The 22,924-nt window shown below is 40.8% G+C and overlaps 1 non-coding gene across 1 annotated transcript; it reads right to left on the bottom strand.

The window, feature by feature from the left end:
* Positions 1–2,660: 2,660 nt before the first annotated feature.
* On the bottom strand, positions 2,661–2,767 carry LOC112738726 (small nucleolar RNA R71). The gene has a single exon (XR_003169669.1). It is a non-coding gene; the product is annotated as a small nucleolar RNA R71 (small nucleolar RNA).
* Between the last annotated feature and the right edge of the window lie 20,157 nt (positions 2,768–22,924).

Here is a 22,924-nt window from a genome sequence, read left to right on the forward strand (position 1 = left end):
TAAAGATTCAATTTATAAGCTCACTTAGCCATATATACCTTCACCCTTACCTTAGCCCCATTACAACCCTGAAAATACCTCATGATGTTTGCCTTGGTACATTAAATGTTGTTGATTGGTTAGGAGAAGAACAAAAATTAGAAAGCATGATTAGAGAAGGATAGAGTGATTACCCTATACACTAGAGAGATTAGAGTACACACACATCATTAGTGAGGGTTCAATGCTTGATTCTATGTCCCCTATTTTCACGAGCTGTCTTCTTACAAATTTACTTGCTTTTACTGTATGATTTGAATTAGTGGAATCTGTTCTATGCTCTGTCTTAGAGAACTTATTTATTTTTTAATTAGATAGACAAAATCATATAGTTGCATTCATATATATAGGTTGCATTGCATTGCATGAGTCTTACATGTCCCTATTCATTCATATTTATCTCCTTCAACTAAGCATGAGGACATGCTAATGTTTAAGTGTGGGGAGGTTGATAAACCACTATTTTATGATTTATATTGTGTTTAATTGTGTGGTTTTATCAAGTCTTCACCCACTTATTCATATGATTTGCATGTATTTACAAATCCTTCCTAAAAATGTTCTATGATTGAAAACATGCTTCCTAAAGATCTTTTAATTGTATATTTTTTTTATTTTATCCTCCTTTATACCATTCGATGCCGTGATCCGTGTGTTAAGTGTTTTAGGTTTTCATAGGGTGGGAATGGCTTAGAGAATGAAGAGGAAGCTTGCAAAGATGGAAGGAACACAAGAAGTTGAGGAGATGACCAGCGAGAAGTGACGCAGGCGCACGGCTCACGCGACCGCACGAATTGGAGAAAATTGCAGTGACGCGCTCGCGTGCCTAACGCGACTGCGTGGATTGGAAGCTACACAAGTGACGCGAATGCGTGGACAACGCGCACACGTGGCACGAAAAAATGCCGGATGACGCGAACGCGTGGACGACGCGGTCGCGTGGTATGCGCGATCTGCAGAATTTACAGAAGTCGCTGGCATAAATTCTGGGCTACGTTCTAACCCAGTTTTCGGCTCTGAAACGCAGATTAGAGCCAGGGAACATGCAAAGACAAAGGACGACATTCATTCCGCATAATTTTTAGTTTTTAGATCTGATTTTCACTCTTCCTCTGGGTTTTTTCTATATACTCATAATTGAGGATTTGAAGATTTTGGCTTCGGTTATTGAGAAGAGTCTACCTCCGGACTTGGTCATTCTAGTTTGTTTACTTGCTTTTTACTTACTCTTTCATATCCTTAATCTGTCCAGAGTTAACATTGGATTACTTTTAGAGTTCATTAATGCAAGACTACTTTTATTTTATATGATCTCTTTTATTATTGATTATCATGTCTCTTTTTATTTCCCCTTTTTATTTTTTAAAGTCTACATTTATGATAATGGAGTAGTTTCCCAACTTGATTGGGAGTTGATTAAAAGGGAACCTTGAGTTGGAATACTCAAGAGTTCAATTATAATTGATTCGTTGTTGGTTGACTTGTTAGTCATTAACTCTAATCCTTCCTAAGGGAGAGGATTAGGACTTGTGAATAGAAGTTGACTTTTAACTTGACTTTCCCTTATTCGTTGAGGGTTAACTAAGTGGAAACAACTACTAATTATTGATTGATCTTGAGAAAATTCCAACAAGGATAGAACTTCCGATTAATCTTCTCCCGGTCGAGATTTTATTTAAATTACATAAATTCTCTAATTTAATTTCCTGTTTATCAAACTAAAAAAAACCATTTTGGAAATCCTCTGATTAGTAAAATTGCACATCTTCTTGCAACTCGTTGGGAGACGACCTGGGACTCATACTCCCAGTATTTTATTAATAATTGACAAGTGGATTTTTGCTGGTTAAGAGCTGTACTTGCAATGCCATTTTTCTTAATAATTCTTAATCTGCAAATTTTTGTCGCGCCAATTTTTGGCGCCGTTGCCGAGGAGTTGCAATAGAGTACTAATTTATTGGTTGGAATTTATTTATTTGCATTTTATGTTATTTTATTTTGTTACCATGAGCTGTATGTTTTTTCATTGAATGACGCGTTCACTGCCTAATCCAAACTCAGCCGCTTTTGATCCTGAAATTGAAAGAACTCTTTCCCGTATTAGGCGAGCTCGGCGTCGGTTAGCCTCTGAGGGTGGTGAAGTGGTTGTTGCCAATTCACCAGTCTTATCTGAGAGCGAATCTGAACCGCCATTTGAGGAGGAAACAAGCTCCTCTACTACTGATTCAGTTAATTCACGTGCAGGTGACATGGTAGCACCTAGGAGGATTACCATCCAGGAGGCAGGAGCCCCAGATTTTACCCTGCAAGTGTATCAAGTGCATCACCCAGATCTAGCTACAGATTTTGAACTGAAGACATCGTTAATCAACTTGATACCCAAGTTTTATGGCTTACCTGCTCAGGAGCCCAAAAAGCACCTCAGGGATTTCTAGACAGCCTGTGCTACTGTTAGGCGTCATGGTGCAGATGAAACTTCTATTTTGCTTATGGTCTTCCCATTTTCTCTTAAGGAAAAGGCGACGGAGTGGTACTAAACTCAACCGGAGGCAGTAATCACCGACTCGGACGTGCTCAAGAGGGAGTTTCTGGACAAATACTTTCCAGCTGAAGTTACAGACAGACTAAGGAAAGAGATCTCGTGCATTATTCAAGGAGAATTAGAGACCCTCTAAGAATATTGGGAACGTTTCAGAAACTTCTTGGACTCATGTCCCCACCACAAGATTGATGAGATGGTGTTGATCAGTTACTTTACATAAAGTATGAAGCCTCAAGATAAAACTACATTAGATGCTGCAAGTAATGGCTCTCTGAAAAAGTACAAGACGGCGACAGAAGCGTGGCAGCTGATCGCTGATCTGGCTGAATCTACCCGGAACATTAGACACAGGACCAACCATCCTAAGACTGTTGCGAAGGTGTCCTCTAGTAGTGAGACTGCTGCTTTCACTAAAGCTCTGGGAGAGGTGACCAATCTACTGAAGCAGATAAACCTGAATCAACAACAGTCTCAACCTCCCTCACCCAACATAGTCAACAACTGGTTCCTCAGAGGGTATGCGGAATATGCGCTGATTATAGTAATTATACTGATGAGTGTCCACAGCTCCAACAAGAGGACAACACCTTGGCATCCACTCACAATTTCTAGGACCGCCCAAATCAAAGCTCCTACCAACATGGCGGCAACTACAACCAAGGTGTGAACTATAACCAAAGTTGGAAAGACAACTCCAACCTTAGCTGGAGAGATAATTCCAACTATGGCTGGAGGGACAACTATAACAGAGGAGGCAGAGATAACCAGGAAAATCAGAAATGGAATAATAACAATAACAGACAGCAGAACCAGAACCAGCCTTACAGAGCACCTCACCTAAGGCAAGCCCAAGCACCTCAGAACAACCAATAGCAGGTCCCTCAAATCACTTACCCCTCCTCTTCCAATGACGAGTTGCTTCAGTCCATTACACAAGGACAAAAGAACATGGAAGGTACACTCAACGGTCTAACATCCGCTATACAAGCTCTCGTCTCTCAGATGGGATCATCCAGCACTTCTAACATTCAACCTGCAAGCTCCAGTGGAATTCCTTCTCAACCCTTACCCAATCCAAAGGGTTGCATCAATGCCATCACCCTAAGGTCCGGAACCACACTGTAAGAGAGGAATCAGGAGGAGCCAAGCCCACAGGAACACGCCCCAGATGCAGACATGGTTGAAGTGGAGGATGTGGAAGAGAAAGATGAAATACAAGACATGGTTGAAGAAGAAGCAGTTCAACCAAGGAATGGAGAACCAAAAGAAGCAGAAGTCGTAAGAGACGCTATTCCTATCCCATTTCCACACCTTGCAAGGAAATCCAGGAAACAGATGGAACTTGACCCTAAAATGGTAGAAATCTTCAAAAAGGTTGAGGTAACTGTTCCCCTTTTTTATGTTATTCAGCAAGTACCTAAATATGCAAAATTTCTAAAGGATCTGTGCATACATAAGGATAAGATTAATGAATTAGAAACTATTCCTTTAGGTAGTTCCATATCTGCTTTAATGGGGGATATACCTGAAAAATGTAGTGACCCAAGACCATGCATAGTTAACTTAACCATTGGGGGTGTAATATTTTCTGACTGCATATGTGATTTAGGCGCATGTGTTAGTATAATGCCTTTGTCCATATATGATGCTTTGAGGCTCCCTCCTTTAAAAAGGTCGGCAGCTCATTTTGTGTAAGCAGATAAGAGCATTATTGCAGTGGTTGGAATTGCTGAGGACGTGCTGGTGGGCATTAAGAGGCTCACATTTCCCATTGACTTTTATATCCTGGAGATGCCCCAAAATGACTCAGGGAAGCCGTCATCAATCCTGCTTGGAAGACCATTCCTGAAGAATTCAAAGTTCAAGCTGGATGCCTTTTCAGGAACCTACTCTTTTGAAATAAACGGCCGAGCAGTAAGCTTTAATCTGAATGAAGCCATGAAACACCCTCCGGAAGATCATTCCGTCTTCCAATGCGACATCATTGATGAGACTGTAGCTGCAATTCATCAGGAAGAGATAGAAGAGATGCACATGGAGCAAGGTCCAAGTGTGGGGAAACCCACTGAACACAATGAGGACACCTTGCCATTTTCACCAGCTCCAGAAGACCCAGTGCCTGGTCAGGAGCAGAAATTGGAATTAAAGCCTCTACCACCCCACCTCAAGTATGCTTACCTTGAGGATGATCAGAAGCTCCAAGTAATCATTGCAAGGGAACTCACTTCCCAACAAGAGGTGCAGTTACTTAATGTGCTGAGGAGACACAAGAAGGCAATTGGATGGAGCTTGGCAGACATAGTAGGCATCAACCCTCAAGTTTGTGAGCACAGAATATTTTTAGAAGAGGGAGTAAGGCCTGTTCATCAACCCCAGAGAAGACTGAATCCCACTATCTTAGAGGTTGTCAAAAAGGAAGTGACCAGACTACCTGAGGCAGATATCATCTACCCCATCTCAGACAGTGAATGGGTAAGCCTAGTACAAGTGGTGCCCAAGAAGTCTAGAGTCACTACAATGAAGAATGAGCATGGAGAGCTCATAGCAACCAGAGTACAGAACGCCTGGAGGGTCTGCATTGATTACAGGTGCCTCAACCAGGCCACTCGTAAGGATCACTACCCCCTGTCATTCATTGATCAAATGCTGGAACGCCTGTCAGGTAAATCACATTATTACTTTTTAGATGGTTACACAAGCTATTTACAGATTCATATAGCTCCTGAAGATCAGAAAAAGACTACTTTTACATGTCATTTTGGGACTTATGCTTATAATGCCCTTTGGCTTGTGCAATGCACCAGCTACTTTCCAAAGGTGTATGATGAGTCTTTTCTCTGATCTTATTGAGAACTGTATAGAGGTTTTTATGGATGATTTTAGCGTATACGATGATTCCTTTAATCTTTTCTTGGATAGTCTATCTAGAGTGTTAGACAGGTATGTTAGTTCAAACCTTGTTTTAAATTCTAAAAAGTGCCATTTTATGGTCAAACAATGTATTGTACTAGGACATGTTGTCTCTAACACTGGTATTTCTGTAGATCCAACAAAGGTAAATGTCATTTCTAGTCTGCCTTACCCCTCCTCCGTGAGGGAAGTTCGTTTGTTCCTTGGCCATGCAGGTTTCTACCGGCGGTTCATCAAGGACTTTAGTAAGGTAGCACTGCCCTTATCTAGACTTCTGTAGAAAGATATTGAGTTCAAGTTCAGTGAGGATTGTATAGAGGCATTCGACAAGCTGAAGATCGCCTTAACTCAAGCTCCAATTGTGAGAGGACCAGACTGGAGCCAGCCCTTTGAGATTATGTGTGATGCTTTCAACCATGCTGTGGGAGCAGTGCTAGCCCAGCATGCAGGTAAGGATCCTTTCGTAATTGCTTATGCTTCCAAGACATTAGATGCTGCTCAGTCTAATTACACTACTACTGAGAAAGAGCTTTTGGCTATTGTTTTTGCTCTGAATAAATTCTGAGCCTATTTACTTGGTACTAAGGTGGTAGTGTACTCAGACCATGCAGCTCTAAAGTATTTATTAGCCAAAAAAGAGTCCAAACCAAGTCTAATACGATGGATATTACTGCTACAAGAATTTGATTTAGAAATTAAGGATAGGAGTGGTTCCCAGAATTTAGTAGCAGACCACTTGAGTCGCCTTGAGCACATTAAGGATGACTCCACTTCTATCAATGATGCTTTTCCTTTTGACAGCTTGCATGCAATATCTGAAGTAGTTTCTTGGTATGCACTTGTAGCTAATTATCTAGTTAGCCATACTTTCCCTCCAAATTTTACTAAGCACGAGAGGGACAAGCTGAAAAGTGAGTCCAAATATTATATATGGGATGACCCCTATCTGTGGAGGTATGGTGCTGACCAGGTAATTAGGAGATGTGTGCCTCAATCAGAATTCCAATCCATTTTAGAGGCCTACCACTCATCTGAGAGTGGTGGACATTTTGGTCCACAAAGGACAGCTAGAAAAATCCTAGACTATGGATTCTGGTGGCCCACTATTTTTAAAGATGCTGCTGCTTTTTGTAAATCTTGTTCCCCATGCCAAAGGTTTGGTAACTGATAAACCATTATTTTATGATTTATATTGTGTTTAATTGTGTGGTTTTATCAAATCTTTACCCATTTATTCATTAAATAAGCATGCATTTATAATTCCTTCCTAAAAATAATTTATGGTTGAAAACTTGCTTCCTAGAGACTTTTAATTTTGTATTTTAACTCTCCTTTATTCTATTCGATACCATGATCTGTGTGTTAAGTGTTTCAGGTTTTATAGGGCATGAATGACTTAGAGATTGGAAAGGAAGTTTGCAAAAATGGAAGGAACACAAGAAATTAAGGAGATGACCAGCGAGAAGTGACGCGGACGTGTGGCTCACGCGACCACGCGATATAGACAAAATTGCAGTGACGCGGACGCATGGCTCACGCGACCGCGCGGATTGGAAACTGCACCAGTGACGCGAAGGCGTGGACGACGCGCACACGTGGCAAGGCAAAACGATGGATGACGCGAACGCCTAGATGATGCGATCGCGTGACATGCGTAATCTGCATAATCTTCAGAATTTGCTGGGGGCGATTTTGGGCCCTGTTTTGACCCAGTTTTCGGCCCAAAAAATCATATTAGAGCCAGGAAACATGCAGAGACAGAGAGAACATTCATTCCACATAGTTTTAGTTTTTTAGATCTGATTTTACCTCTCCTCTAGGTTTTCTCTCTACACATCCATAGTTCTTAGGATTTGATTTTATTGCTTTTTGGATCAGAACATTGGGAAGAGTTATTACCTCCGTCAAGACTTCGTCATTCTAGTTTGTTTCCTTACTTGTCACTTACTCTTTCATGTTCTATATTTACTTAGAGTTATTCTTGGATTATTTCTAGAATTTATTTATATAAGAACTATTTTTATTTTTAATTGATCTTTTAATTATTATTTATCATGTCTTCCTTTACTTCTCTTTCTTATGTTATGAAATTTACATGCACAATGAGCGAGTAGTTCCATAACTTGATTGGGAGATGATTGAAAGGAAACCTTTTGTTGGATTACTTAAAAGAAAAAATTGTAATTGGGTTTATTGTTGGATCGCTCTCTAGTTATTGACACTAGTCCTTCCCAAGGGAGCGTATTAGGACTTGTGACTAGAAATAGTTTTCCAACTTGCTTGACTTCCCTCTACCTAGTAAAGGGTAACTAAGCAGAATAACCTCCAATTATCAATTAATCTTGAGAGTACTCCAACAAGAATAGGGCTTCCAACTAATCTACTCCCAGTCAAGGTTTTTATTTAAAATTACATAATTTCTTTAATTTAATTTCCTGCTTATCAACTCAACCCATTTTGGAAAACATCTGATTAATAAAATAGCAGATCTTTCTGCAACTCGTTGGTAGACGACCTGGGATTCATACTCCCAGTATTTTAATTTTAATTTTGTGACAACCTTTCTAAATTGATAAGTGGATTTTTGGTTGGTTAAGAACTGTACTTGCAACGTATCTCTTATAATAAATTCTTAACTCGCCAATTTCCGCTACGTCAATTTTTGGCGCCGTTGCCGGGGAGTTGCAACTGAGTGCTAAGTTATTGATTGGAATTTATTTATTTGCATTTTATTTTATTTTTGCTACTATGAGCTACATGTTTCTTTCGTTAAATGACGCGTTCACTTCCTGATCTAAGCTTGCCAGTATTTGATCCTGAGATTGAAAGAACTATCTCACGAATAAGGCAAGCTCGGCGTTGATTAGTCCTCTCTGAGGGCAAATCTAAAACGTCACTTGAGGAAGAAACAAGCTCCCTTTCTGCTGATTCAGTTGATTTACGTGTAGGTGACATGGCAGCACCTAGGAGAATTACTATCCAGGAGGCTGGAGCCCCTGATTTCACAATGCAACCGTTTCAAGCGCATCACCCAGCAGTGGCTACAGACTTTGAAATAAAGACTGCACTGCTAAACTTGATGCCTAAGTTTCATGGCTTACCTACTCAAGAGCCTATCAAGCACCTGAGGGATTTCCAAGCAGCCTGTTCTACTATCAGGCACGATGGTGCAGATGAAACTTCTATTCTGTTGAAAGCTTTCCCATTCTCTCTTGAGGGAAAAGCATGAGAGTGGGACTATAATCAACCCGCAGTAACCATTTCTGACTGGGATACGTTCAGAAGAGAATTTTTGGAAAAATTCTTTCCAGCCGAAGTTACTGATAAACTGAGGAAGGACATTTCCATGATTGTCCAGGACGAATCCGAGACTCTCTATGAATATTGGGAGTGCTTCAACAATCTTCTGGAAGCATGCCCCACCATATGATTGACAAGATAGTGTTGCTCGGCTATGTCACACAGGGCATGAGGCCCCAAGATAAAACCACATTGGAGAGTGCTAGCAATGGGTCTATGAAAAAGTACAAGACCACTGATGAGGTATGTCAATTGATCAGTGACTTGGCTGAGTCTACAAGGAATCACAGGCAGAAACAAAGTCGCTCAAAGGCTGTTGCAGAGGTATCTTCTAGCAAAGAAATTACTGCTCTGGCTCAGAGTATATGTTAAATGACCAACTTACTGAAGCAGATGCAGCTGAGTCAACAACAAGCACAGCAAAGCCAACAGTTAGTCCCACAGAGAGTGTGTGGGATCTGCGCCGATTACAGCCATTATACTGATGAATGTCCGTAGCTCCAGCAGGAAGACAACACTGTGGCAGCCACTCATAACTTCTATGACCGCCCCAACCAAGGGTACAATCAAGGTGGCAGTTACAGCCATGGATGGAAGGACAACTCTAACCAAAATTGGAGGGACAACAATAACAGAGGAGGAAAAGACAATCAAAGATATCAGAGGTGGAATAATAACAACAACAGGCAGCAGAATCAGAACCAGCCTTACAGAGCACCCCACCTGAGGCAGTCCCGAGAACCACAACACAACCAACAACAAGTTCCGCAGATCACTCAATCTAATTCTTCTCCGAGTGACGATACTCTTCATTCCATTGCACAAGGACAAAGGAACATAGAAAGTTCACTTAATGGCCTAGCATCCGCTATACAAGATCTCATCTCTCAGCTGGCACCACCCAATACTTCAAACACTCAACAGGCAAGCTCAAGTGGAATCCCCTCCCAAGCATTGCCCAATCCAAAGGGTGGCATTAATGCCATCACCCTAAGGTCAGGAACCACATTGCAAGAGAGGAACCAAGAGGAGCCAAGCCCACCAGAACACGCCTCAGCTGAAGAGGTAGTGGAAATTGAAGATGTTGAGGAGGAAGAGGACATACAGGACATGGCTGAAGAAGAAGAAGCTCAATCACAGGAAGCACCAAAGGGCGCAGACACTGCAGAAAATGCCATTCCTATTCCATTTCCACAACTTGCAAGGAAGCCCAAGAAGCAGCTGGAACCTAATCCCAAAATGGTAGAAATATTCAAAAAGGTTGAGGTAACTGTTCCCCTTTTTGATGTTATTCAACAGGTACCTAAATACGTAAAGTTTCTAAAAGATTTATGTATACATAAAGACAAAATTAATGAATTAGAAACTATTCCTTTAGGTAGTTCTATATCTGCTTTAATGGGAGGTATACCTGAAAAGTGTAGTGATCCAGGTCCATGTATGGTTAATTGTACTATTGGTGGTGTAGTATTTTCTGACTGCATGTGTGATTTAGGAGCATGTGTGAGTATAATGCCTTTGTCTATATATGATATTTTGAGACTTCCTCCCTTAAAAAGGTCGGCAGCTCATTTTTTGTTAGCAGATAAAAGCATTATTACAGTGGCTGGAGTTGCTGAAGATGTATTAGTGGGCATTAAGGGGCTCACCTTTCCCATTGATTTTTATATCCTGGAGATGCCCCAAAATGACTCAGAGAAGCCATCATCAATCCTACTCAGAAGACCATTCCTGAAGACCTCGAAATTCAAATTGGATGCTTTTTCAGGAACATACTCTTTTGAAATAGATGGCCGAGTAGTAAGCTTCAATCTGAATGGAATTATGAAGCACCCTCCAGAAGATCATTCTATCCTCCAGTGTGACATCATAGATGAAACCGTAGCTAAAATTCACCAGGAGGAGTTAGAAGAGAAGTACATAGGACAAGGTCCAAGTGTGGGGACACTTTCTGAGGACAATGAAAATACTTTACCATTGTCACCAGCTCCAGATAATCCAGAACCTAGCCATGAGCCGAAGTTAGAATTAAAACCCCTCCCTCCACACCTCAAATATGCTTACCTTGAGGACAAGCAGCAGTTTCCAGTTATCATTGCACGGGAACTCACTTCTCAACAAGAAGAACAGTTACTTAATGTGCTGAGGAAGCATAAGAAGGCAATTGGGTGGAGTTTGGCAGACATAGTGGGCATCAACCCTCAAGTTTGTGAGCACAGAATATTTTTAGAAGAGGGAGCAAGACCTGTTCATCAACCCCTGAGAAGACTAAATCCCACTATCTTGGAGGTTGTCAAAAAGGAAGTGACCAGACTACTAGAGGCGGATATTATCTACCCCATCTCAGACAGTGAATGGGTAAGCCCAGTACAAGTGGTGCCCAAGAAGTCTGGAGTCACTACAGTGAAGAATGAGCATGGAGAGCTCATAGCAACCAGAGTACAGAACGCCTGGAGAGTCTGCATTGATTACAGGCGCCTGAACCAAACCACTTGCAATGATCACTATCTGATCCTCTTCTATTCATTGATCAAATGCTGGATCGCCTGTCAGGTAAATCACATTATTGCTTTTTAGATGGTTACACAGGTTATTTCCAGATTCATATAACTCCTGAAGATCAGAAAAGACTACTTTCACCTGTCCTTTTGGGACTTATGCTTATAAGAGAATGCCCTTTGGCTTGTGCAATGCACCAGCTACTTTCCAAAGGTGCATGATGAGTGTTTTCTCTAATCTTATTGAGGACTGTATGGAGGTTTTTATGGATGATTTTAGCGTTTATGGTGATTCTTTTAGCCTTTGCTTAGATGGTTTATTTAAAGTATTAGATAGATGTGTCAGTACAAACCTTGTATTAAATTTTGAAAAATGTCACTTTATGGTTAAACAAGGGATCGTACTAGGACCTTTTGTATCTAATACTGGCATTTCTGTAGATCCAGCAAAGGTGGATGTTATTTCTAGTTTGCCTTACCCCTCCTCCATGAGGGAAGTCCGTTCATTCCTTGGCCATGCAGGTTTTTACCGGAGATTCATTAAGGACTTCAGTAAGGTAGCACTTCTCTTATCCAGATTACTGCATAAAGATATTGAGTTTGAGTTCAGTGAGGATTGCAAACAAGCGTTTGATAAGCTGAAAACTGCCCTGACTCAAGCTCCAATTGTGAGAGGACCAGACTGGAGCCAGCCATTCGAAATCATGTGCGATGCTTCCAACCATGCAGTAGGAGCAGCGCTGGCTCAGCGTGAAGGTAAGGACCCCTTTGTAATTGCTTATGCGTCTAAAACTTTAGACACTGCTCAGTCTAACTACACTACTATTGAGAAAGAGATTCTTGCTATTGTTTTTGCTCTGGATAAATTCCGAGCCTATTTACTTGTTACTAAAGTAGTAGTGTATTTAGACCACGCAGCTCTAAAGTATTTATTAGCTAAAAAGGAATCAAAACCAAGGCTTATACGTTGGATACTGCTACTACAAGAATTTGATTTAGAAATAAAGGATAGAAGTGGAAACCAGAATTTAGTGGCAGACCACTTGAGTCACCTTGAGCACATTAAGGATGACTCCACTCCTATAGCTGATAATTTCCCATTTGATAACCTGCAAGCAGTATCTGAGATAGTCCCTTGGTATGCACCTGTAGCTAATTATCTAGTTAGCCGCACTTTTCCTCCAAACTTTACTAAGCATCAAAGAGATAAGCTGAAAAGCGAGTCTAAATATTATATATGGGATGACCCATATTTATGGAGATGTGGCGCTGACCAGGTAATTAGAAGGTATGTACCTCAATCAGAATTCCAGTCCATCTTAGAGGCCTGTCACTCATCTGAGAGTGGAGGACATTTTGGCCCTCAAAGAACAGCTAGAAAAATCTTAGACTGTGGATTCTGGTGGCCTACTCTTTTTAGAGACGCTGCTGAATTTTGTAAATCTTGTTTTCCATACCAAAAATTTGGTAATATATCCAAGAAGGATGAGATGCCTCAACAAATTATGCTTTTTTGTGAAATTTTTTATGTTTGCGGCATTGACTTCATGGGTCCATTTCCAAATTCTAATAGTTATTTTTATATATTGTTAGCTGTAGATTATGTTTTCAAATGGGTGGAAGCAATTTCTACCCGCACTGATGATGCTAACACTGTTGTTTCCTTTGTGAGAAACCGCATTATTTGTCGCTTTGGATCACCACGAGCAATCGTAAGCGATAAAGGCACCCATTTTTGTAATAGGAGACTAACAGGATTACTGAAGAAGCATGAGATAATTCATAAAGTAGCAACAACCTCTCACCCTTAGACTAATGGGCAAGTCGAGGTGTCTAATAGAGGGATAAAGTGTATATTACAGAAGATAGTCAAACCTCATAGAAGAGACTAGAGCACCTGGCTACAAGATGCACTTTGGGCATACAGAACAGCATACAAGACACCTATTGGGATGAGTCCCTTTCGCTTAGTTTATGGAAAAGCATGTCATCTCCCAGTTGAGGTAGAGCATAAAACCTTTTGGGCAGTGAAAGAGTGCAACATGGGATTTGAGGAAGCCAGAGCTAAAAGGAAGTTGCAACTGCAAGAATTGGAAAGCCTTCGCCTGGAAGCTTATCAGAACTCCAGACTGTACAAGGAAAAGATGAAGGCTGTACATGATCAGCACATGAAGAGGAAAGAGTTCCAACCTGGGGACTTAGTCTTCCTTTACAAATCCAAACTGAGGCTCATGCTAGGCAAGTTGAGATCAAGATGGGAAGGTCCCTATAGAATAGAGAAGGATGAGGCGTACAGAGTTTTTCACCTAAGTCACCCTTTCAGCTCTGAACTCATCAAGGTTAATGGACATCGTTTGAAGCTATATCACGGCAAGAAGGTGACGAAAAATAAGGATCTAGAAATCTTCCTCTTGGAAGATCCACTCACAACAGAAGACTGAGCTAGTGGAGCGTCCAACTTACGGACGTTAAAGCAAAGTGCTAGGTGGGAGACAACCCACCATGGTATGATCGTTCTTCTCTTTATTCTTAGTTTTCTTATTCAATAACTCTTCTATTTATTAGTACATTTAGTTTGCATCTGCATTTGCATATTTTTAAATAAAAAAAAGAGGGGCGAGCCGCGACGCAACAGCATCGCCGACGCGTCCGCGTCGTAGGTGGCTCCGAGAGAATAACAAATCGAACAGAGAGTCACGCGGGAGCATGGCTGGAGGCGTGCCTTTGGCACAAATCACCCCACGTGACGATGTCGCTGACGCGACCGCGTCACAAGGGAAACATGCCTCCCACGCGTCCGCGTCAACCACGCAGACGCGTGACCTGAAAATCGACGTAAGAAAGGGTGCACAACCGAAAGTTGTGCTAGAGTGGTGCTGGACTGGTGCTGAACGCACAATCCTTACCACTTGGACGCATGGCTCACGCGTCCGCGTCATATCCCTATAGTGGCCACTCACGCGATCGCGTCGACCACGCGACCGCATCACCTTCGATTTTGGTAAAAATAAGTTTTGAACAGAGAGTTGTGCGAGCGCGAGGCTGCCCTCGCGCCAGTAGCACAAAACAAGTCACGCGTCCACGTGACAGATGCGACCGCGTCAATTCATTTAAGAGCAAGTCGCACGAACGCGTCCCCACGCGGTCGCGTCGCTTGCGCCGCACAGCTTATCCTAATTTGCCAAATATCTTATCTTTCTCTTCCCCAAATCCTACTTTTTCTTTCCCCCCTCATCATTTTTTTTCCCTTTCTTCCTCCTTCCTTCTTCCTCATTTTCTACTTTCTCTCTCTCATCACCATTAACAAGGTTTTTCTTTTCTTCTTCCCTCCTTACTTTTCCATTCTTCTTAATTTATGTTATCTTCTTCTTTTCTTTTTCTTTTTATTTTCATTATTCATGTTTTCTTTTTCTTTCTTTTTTCTCTTTTAATTGGTGTTAGATATTTAGTAAGGGTCGTTATTATTCCTTTTATTTGCTTGTGGATTGTTCATAACTTGTTTGGCAATTATATGTTAATTTTTAAAGGGTTGCTTGCATGTTCAATTTAATACTTTCAATAGCTTACCCACCATGCATGCTATGTGTTTGTGAAAAAGCCCATATGGCATTGTGAACTATTTTTAGATTTCTTTTATTCTACTACTCTAAATGCCTGCTTTTCACAAAACTCCTTTTTATATTTTATTAATTTAATATAATTGTTATTACAAACAGGTTGTTAGTTTGAATCCTGTGGTAATTTAACTTGGACATTGAATGCTTGATCTATGCTTCTCATGCCTTTGCCTGCATGCCAATAAACACCTTGCATTTAATTGTCATCCTATATACCATCTATATTTCCGTTTATGATTTTTCAGATGTAGTCATGACCATGTGTTAACATCATTTATCCTTTAATGTACATTGATTACCACCTTACCCACCCTCTTCCTTGCTCTACCCCTTAGCATTTTGTCATACTTTCTTTTTTTTCCCTTTCAGGATGGCCACCAAGAAAGGCAAGGAGAAAGATGCTCCCAAATCAACAGCAAGGAGAGGAACAAAACGAGCACTAGTGGCAGAACCTTCTTCAACTGCAGTTAAACCCTCAACAAAAAGAATTAAGAGGATTATAAAGGTTGATGATAAAGAGAAAGCCTTCCCAGCAAAGGACCCTACGCGATTTATCAATCGCTACTGTGAGCAGATGTTCCCCATCCTAGCAGAAAGGAGTTACAACAACGAACACCTTCTTATCCTTCCAAACCATATTGCTAAATTTGTTGAGCCACAAATTACACGAAGACAATGGGGTTCCTTCCAGAGACAGCCACGGCAGGTTAATCTTTCTTGGGTAGTAGAGTTCTACTCCAATTTCTACCTGCCAACCCTACAGTCTGTCTATGTCCGACAAAAGCAAGTCCCCATTATGGAAGAGGCCATTCAACGAGCTCTAGATCATCCCCCTTCTCCAGAAGGACTGGACGTATTTCAAGAAGCCGCGCTCAAGCGCCAGATGTACCAATTTAACTGGGACACTGTTCTCAGAGTTATCACACTACCTGGCAGCAGATGGATCTACGGATACCATCGTTCCCGTCCTAAGGGAATATCGGCTTCCGCACTTACCTTGGAAGCTCGAGTATGGGCACAGATTATGTCCCATTATGTCTTTCCGAGCATCCATGAGTCTTCCTTCACTGCAGACATGGCAGTTCTACTATGGTGCATCCTTACAGACCAGCCTCTGAACCTACCAAGACACATCCGGAGTGCTATGGGACACGTACAAATTGCGGGCAACTTACCTTTTCCTGCCTTGGTCTCAGATCTTGTCTCAGCAGCCGGAGTCTCCTACAGAGCTGGGGACACCAAAGCCATGCTTCGACGGGATGATCAGTATGTCCCTAACGGGAAATACATCAGACCTCCAGCAGCCACTACAAACCAGCCTACTGAACTGGCTGAAGAGATTCCTCCTTCAACACCACAAGCACCTACAACAACTTAACTGCTCCATCAGATATTTGAAAGGTTGGATCGGCAGGAACACAAAGCAAAGCTAAGAGAGCGTCGTAACAAGCGCCAATTCACATACCTCAAGGAGCTACTTAAGGGAAAATACAGAGACTCAGACACCCCAGATTCCACTTCTTTTACCAGCACAGGGATCCATGACGGTCCTGACTGTGGCGATACTGCTATCAACCCACCTTTGTTCCTGACTGATGGCACCGAGGACGGTGCAAAGCCTTAAGTGTGGGGAGGTCGGTCAGTACCTGACTTCCGGAGGTAATTTCTCTTCCCTAACACCAATAAAATAGGATATTTAGTTAGTTTTTTTTTCTTTTGTAGAATAGGATAAATTGCATAGTAATAGATTAGTTGTATGCATGTTCTACTTGATTGAAAAGACAATAAGTTTCTTCTAAGAACCCATTTTTAGAACAAAATTTCACTAATTTTAATCAAAACTTTTATGTTAAATTTGCTTGAAGTTGTATTTGGAACATGATTTTTGAGCTAAAGAACACATAACCTGTGAGATTTAAGCCTTTATACATGGTTACATTATTTAACCATAATTATTTTATTCTTGTGTGTTTACTTCTCTATGATTGTAATTTATATTTTGTTTCATCCTATATGTCCAATGTTTAGTATATTTATATGCTTGCATATGATTGAGGCCATTATTTATGTAGCTCACTTTTCCAAATTAAGCCTACCCTTGCAATTACCTTTGTTAGCCACTTTGAGCCTTTAAATCCCAATTGTTCTTTATTTTACCACATTACTAGCCTTAAGCAGAAAAATAATTTTATATCCCAATTGAATCTTTGATTAGCTTAAGATAGAATTATGTGTTAATTAAGTATGGGAAATTGTGGGAACAAAAGATAATAAGGGAATGTGTCATAATGATATAATGGGAATTTGGGTACCTACTCATGTGAAACTATAAGAATTAAACATCTATGTGCATTGATAAGCTATGTTCATTTTTTTTTAAAAAAAATCCAAAAATATTCAATAATTAAATAAGGGGACAAAATTACCCCAATGTTTAGTTAAGAATTCAAGGATCAATGTATGTATGATAAAATTAAAATGAAAGTTGATACATGAGTAAGGAATGTGAAAGAAAAATTTTGGGTAACTAGGTATGAGATTTAAGTTATATAGAATGTACATATGTGTGGGTTAAAGCTTAGGTTAATTAAAGATTCAATTTATAAAGCTTACTTAACCATATGTGTATCCTTACCCTTACCTTAGCCCCATTACAACCTTGAAAAGACCTCATGATGTTTGCATTGGTATATTAAATGTTGTAGATTGGTTAGGTGAAGAACAAAAATTAGAAAGCATGATTAGAGAAGGATAGAGTAATTACCCTATACACTAGAGAGATTAGAGCGTACATACATCATCAGTGAGGGTTCAATGCTTAAATTCTATGTTCCTTGCTTTCATGAGCTACCTTCTTGCATTTTTATCTATTCTTACTGTATAAGAATTGAATTAGTGGAATTTGATTTGTGATTGTCTTGAAGAGCTTATTCACTTTTAATCAGGTAGACAAGAATCATATAGTTGCATTCATATATATAGGTTGCATTGCATTGCATAAGTTTTACATGTTCCTACTAATTTATTTTATCTCCTTCAACTAAGCATGAGGACATGCTAATATCTAAGTGTGGGGAGGTTGATAAACCATTATTTTATGATTTATATTGTGTTTAATTGTGTGGTTTTATCAAATCTTTACCCATTTATTCATTAAATAAGCATGCATTTATAATTCCTTCCTAAAAATACTTTATGGTTGAAAACTTGCTTCCTAGAGACTTTTAATTTTGTATTTTAACTCTCCTTTATTCCATTTGATACCGTGATCTGTGTGTTAAGTGTTTTAGGCTTTATAGGGCATGAATGACTTGGAGATTGGAAAGGAAGTTTGCAAAAATGGAAGGAACACAAGAAATTAAGGAGATGACCAGTGAGAAGTGACGCAGACGCGTGGCTCACGAGACCGCGCGATATAGACGAAATTGCAGTGACGCGGATGCATGACTCACGCGACCGCGCGGATTGAAAATTGCACCAGTGACGCGAAAGCGTGGACGACGCGCACGCGTGGCAAGGCAAAACGTTGGATGATGCGAACGCCTGGATGACGTGATCGCGTGACATGCATGATCTGCAGAATCTGCAGATTTCACTGGGGGCGATTTTGGGCCCTGTTTTGACCCAGTTTTCGGCCCAGAAAAGCATATTAGAGCCAGGGAACATGCAGAGACAGAGAGAACATTCATTCCACATAGTTTTAGTTTTTTAGATATGATTTTACCTCTCCTCTAGGTTTTCTTTCTACACATCCATAGTTCTTAGGATTTGATTTTATTACTTTTTGGATCGGAACATTGGGAAGAGTTATTACCTCCGTCAAGACTTCGTCATTCTAGTTTGTTTCCTTACTTGTCACTTACTCTTTCATGTTCTATATTTACTTAGAGTTATTCTTGGATTATTTCTAGAATTTATTTATATAAGAACTATTTTTATTTTTAATTGATCTTTTAATTATTATTTATCATGTCTTCCTTTACTTCTCTTTCTTATGTTATGAAATTTACATTCACAATGAGTGAATAGTTCCATAACTTGATTGGGAGATGATTGAAAGGAAACCTTAAGTTGGATTACTTAAAAGAAAAAATTGTAATTGGGTTTATTGTTGGATCTCCCTCTAGTTATTGACACTAGTCCTTCCCAAGGGAGAGTATTAGGACTTGTGACTAGAAATAGTTTTCCAACTTGCTTGACTTCCCTTTACCTAGTAAAGGGTAACTAAGCAGAACAACCTCCAATTATTAATTAATCTTGAGAGTACTCCAACAAGAATAGGGCTTCCAACTAATCTACTCCCAGTCAAGGTTTTTATTTAAAATTACATAATTTCTCTAATTTAATTTCCTGCTTATCAACTCAACCCATTTTGGAAAACATCTGATTAATAAAATAGCACATCTTTCTGCAACTCGTTGGGAGACGACCTGGGATTCATACTCCCAGTATTTTAATTTTAATTTTGTGACAACCCTTCTAAATTGATAAGTGGATTTTTGGTTGGTTAAGAACTGTTCTTGCAACGTATCTCTTATAATAAATTCTTAACTCGCCAATTTTCGCTACGTCAATAACATATCCAAGAGGAATGAGATGCCCCAACAAATTATGTTGTTTTGTGAGATTTTTGATGTTTGGGGCATTGACTTCATGGGACCGTTTCCAAACTCAAGCGGTTTTACATACATATTGTTAGCTGTGGATTATGTTTCTAAATGGGTGGAAGCAATTCCTACCCATGCCGATGATGCTAACACTGTTGTCTCTTTTGTTATAAACCATATTATTTGTCGACTTGGATCACCACGAGCAATCGTGAGCGATCAAGGTACCTATTTCTGTAACATGAGACTGAGAACCCTATTGAAGAAGCATGACGTTATTCACAAAGTAGCCACAGTATACCACCCGTAGACTAATGGACAAGCGAAAGTGTCATATAGCGAAATAAAGCGTATCCTGGAGAAAATAGTCAAGCCTCATAGGAAGGACTGGAGCGCCAGGCTACAAGACGCGCTTTGGGCACATCGGACTGCATACAAGACACCTATAGGAATGAGTCCCTTCCGCTTGGTTTATAGAAAAGCTTGTCACCTCCCAGTAGAGATAGAACCCAAAGTATTCTGGGCGGTGAGATAGATCAACATGGACTATGAGAAAGCCGGAGCTGAACGGAAGTTGCAACTGCAAGAATTAGAGAACCTTCACTTAGAAGCTTATGAAAACTCCAGGCTGTATAAAGAGAAGGTGAAAATTGTGCATGATAAGAACATTAAGAGAAGAGAGTTTCAACCTGGGGACTTAGTCCTCCTTTACAACTCCAGATTACGGCTCATGCCAGGCAAGCTAAGATCCAGATGGGACGGTCCCTATCGAGTAGAGAGGGCGGAGCCATACGGAGTCCTTCACTTGAGCCATCCTTCAAGTTCTGAACTTATAAAGGTAAATGGACATCGCTTGAAGTTATTTCATGGCGAAAAGATGGCAAAAAACCAGGAGCTAGAGATCTTCCTCTTGGAAGATCCACCCATAGTAGAAGACTGAGCTAGTGGAGCGTCCAACTTAAGGACATTAAAGCAAAGTGCTGGGTGGGAGACAACCCACCATGGTATGATCGTTCCTCCCCCTCTCCTTAATTTCCTTTTTCAATAACTCTTCTCAGTACCAGTGCCTATAGTTTGCATCTGCATTTGCATATTGCATAAAAAAAAAGAGCAGCACGCGACGCGACAGCGTCGCCGACGCGTCCGGGTGATATGTGCCTTGAGGAAGAAAAGAGATTTTACAGAGAGTCATGCGAGAGCGTGGCTGGAGGCGTGCCTTTGGCACAATTTGATCCATACGACCGCGTCGCCCGCGCATCCGCGCCATGTGGGAAAAAGGCCTCCCACGCATCCGCGTCACACACGCGAACGCGTGCCCTAAAATATCGACGTAAAGAGGGTGTATGGCAGAGAGTTGAGCTGGAGTCGGGCTGGACTCATGCTAGAAGCACAAGCCCTGCCACACGAATGCGTGCCCCCACGTGTCCATGTCACTTTTCTACGTATGGCCATTCACGCGATCGCGTCAACCACGCGACTGCGTCACCCTAGAATTTGGCAAAATGAGGTTCACACAGAGAGTTGTGCGAATGCGAGGCTGCCCTCGCGCCACCAGCACAATCCACGTCACGCGTCCGCGTGACCGACACTTCCGCGTCACTTCACCTAAGCGCTATTCGCGCGCATGCGTGACCCACGCGTCCGCGTCGCATGCGCCGAACAACTCATCTAAATCTGCCAAATATCTTATCTTTTTTCTTCCCCAAATTCTACTTTCTCTTTTCACTTCTTCTTTCTTCCCCCCTTCTTCCTTCTTCCTTCTTTCTCGCTCTCTCCCTTTTTCTTTTTCACATCCATTATCAAGGTTTATTTCTTCTTCCTTCTTTACTTTTTCATTATTATTTTTCTTTTTCTTTTATTCATGTTTTCTTATTTAGTTTTCTTTTTACTTTAATTATCTATATCTTTTTTTCTTTCTTTTTCTTTGTTCCTTTAATTGGTGTCGGAAATTTAATTGAGTATCTGTTTTCTTCTACATTTTGCTTGTGAATTATTAAGAAATTGTTTGACAATTAAATATTACTTCTTAAAGGGTTGCTTGCATGTTCAATTTAATACTTTCTATACCTTATTTACCATGCATGCTAAGTGTTTGTGAAAAAGCCCGTATGGCATTGTGCACTATTTTCAGATTTCTTTTAATCTACTACTCTGAATGCTTGATTTTCACAAAACCCTTTTTCTATTTTATTAATTTTATATAATTGTTAATACAAACAGATTGTTAGTTTGGAAGACTTGGTAATCTCCCTCGGACATTGAATGCTTGATCTACGCTACTCAAGCCTTTGCCGGCATGCCAATAAACACCTTGCATTTAATTGTCAACCCATGCACTTGCTATATTTCCGTTGATGACTTTTCACATGTATTCATGACCATGTGTTAACGTCATTCTTCTTTGCTGTGCATTGATTACCACCTTTCCCGTTCTTTTCCTTGCTCTAACCCTTGAAATTTTAACGTACTCTTTTTTTTTAGGATGGCCACCAAGAAAGGCAAGGAGAAAGCTACTCCCAAATCAACAGCAAGGAGAGGAACAAAAAGAGCATTAGTGGCAGAGCTATCTTCAACTACAGTTAAGCCCTCAACAAAAAGAATTAAGAGGATTATAAAGGTCGATGAAAAAGAGAAAGCCTTCCCAGCAAAGGACACTACGCAATTTACCAACCGTTACTGTGAGCAGATGTTCCCCATCCTGGCAGAAAGGAGTTACAACAACGAATACCTTCTTATCCTTCTGACCCGTATTACTGAATTTGTTGAGTTGCAAATTGAGCGATGACAATGGGGATTCCTACAGAGACAGCCACGGCAGGTTAATCTTTCTTGGGTAGTCGAGTTCTACTCTAATTTTCACCTGCCAACCCTGTAGTCTGTCTATGTCCGTCAGAAGCAAGTCCCCATTACAGAAGAGGCCATTCAACGAGCTCTAGATCTTTCCCCTGCTCCAGAAGGACTGGACGCATTTCAAGAGGCCACACTCAAGCGCTAGACGTACAAATTTGACTGGGACGCTGTTCTCAGAGTTATTGCACAACTTGGCAGCAGATGGATTTTTGGATACCATCGTTCCCGCCCTAAGGGAATATTGGCTTCAGCACTTACCTTGGAGGCTCGAGTATGGGCACAGATCATGTCCCATTACGTCTTTCCGAGCACCCATGAGTCGTTCTTCACTGCAGACATGGCCATTTTACTATGGTGCATCCTCACAGACCAGCCTCTGACTCTACCAAGACACATCCGGAATGCTATGGGACACATACAGATTGCGGGCAACTTACCTTTCCCCGCCTTAGTTTCAGATCTCGTCTCAGTAGCTGGAGTCTCCTACAAAGCTGGGAACACTGATAAACGAAATTTATCATGCCGATATAGAATTCAATAATGGATATAATCGTGAGTATA

Source organism: Arachis hypogaea, chromosome 13 (genome assembly GCF_003086295.3).
Source record: "Arachis hypogaea cultivar Tifrunner chromosome 13, arahy.Tifrunner.gnm2.J5K5, whole genome shotgun sequence".
Taxonomy (NCBI): domain Eukaryota; kingdom Viridiplantae; phylum Streptophyta; class Magnoliopsida; order Fabales; family Fabaceae; genus Arachis; species Arachis hypogaea.